This window comes from Magnolia sinica, chromosome 5 (genome assembly GCF_029962835.1).
Source record: "Magnolia sinica isolate HGM2019 chromosome 5, MsV1, whole genome shotgun sequence".
NCBI classification, from domain to species: domain Eukaryota; kingdom Viridiplantae; phylum Streptophyta; class Magnoliopsida; order Magnoliales; family Magnoliaceae; genus Magnolia; species Magnolia sinica.
In genome coordinates, this window is record NC_080577.1 from 23,921,539 (window position 1) to 23,922,190 (window position 652).

Here is a 652-nt window from a genome sequence, read left to right on the forward strand (position 1 = left end):
TCGAGCTCAATCTCGCTCTCAGCCACAGCATTTCAAAACCCTAACCCTGATTCTCCCCGTCCTGTTGGCTTTCCCTCTTGAAATTTTGAAAATCCCTAAATCCATGCAGTGAACTTCGCCGCTGTTTGGAAGAGAGTCCAACGCGGTTACACGTGCCAAACCGCGAGTTTGTGGGCATCCGAGCAGTGAATTCACTAGAGCTGGGCATCGAGTCGAGTCGGGCCGAGTTAGGGCTGACTCGACTCGATCCGGTTTTGAGACAGGTTGACCCGAACTCGATACCAAGTCCAACATGCCTGACTCGATCCAAGTCCGGTCTGGCCTAGACTGATCCAGACCAAGTCCGATCCAGTCCGAAGTACCGACTCAGGTCGAGTTGGCACCAAGTCGGATTGAGAGATGAGGGAGGGAGAGACCGAGAGATTGGAGAGGAGAGAGAGAGAGGAAAAGGAGGAGGACGAGGTGGGTGATAGTGGTGGGTGGTTGACAAGCTTGGAAGATGAGGAGGATGAGGGAGGGAGAGAGAGAGAGAGAGAGGTCGGGCTTGGAAGATGAGGAGGATGAGGGAAGGAGGGAGAGATTTTGGGATCGGGTCAGGGTAGGGTGTGGCGGGTAGGATTAGAGAGTCGGGTTTCGGATCGAGTCGGGTCTA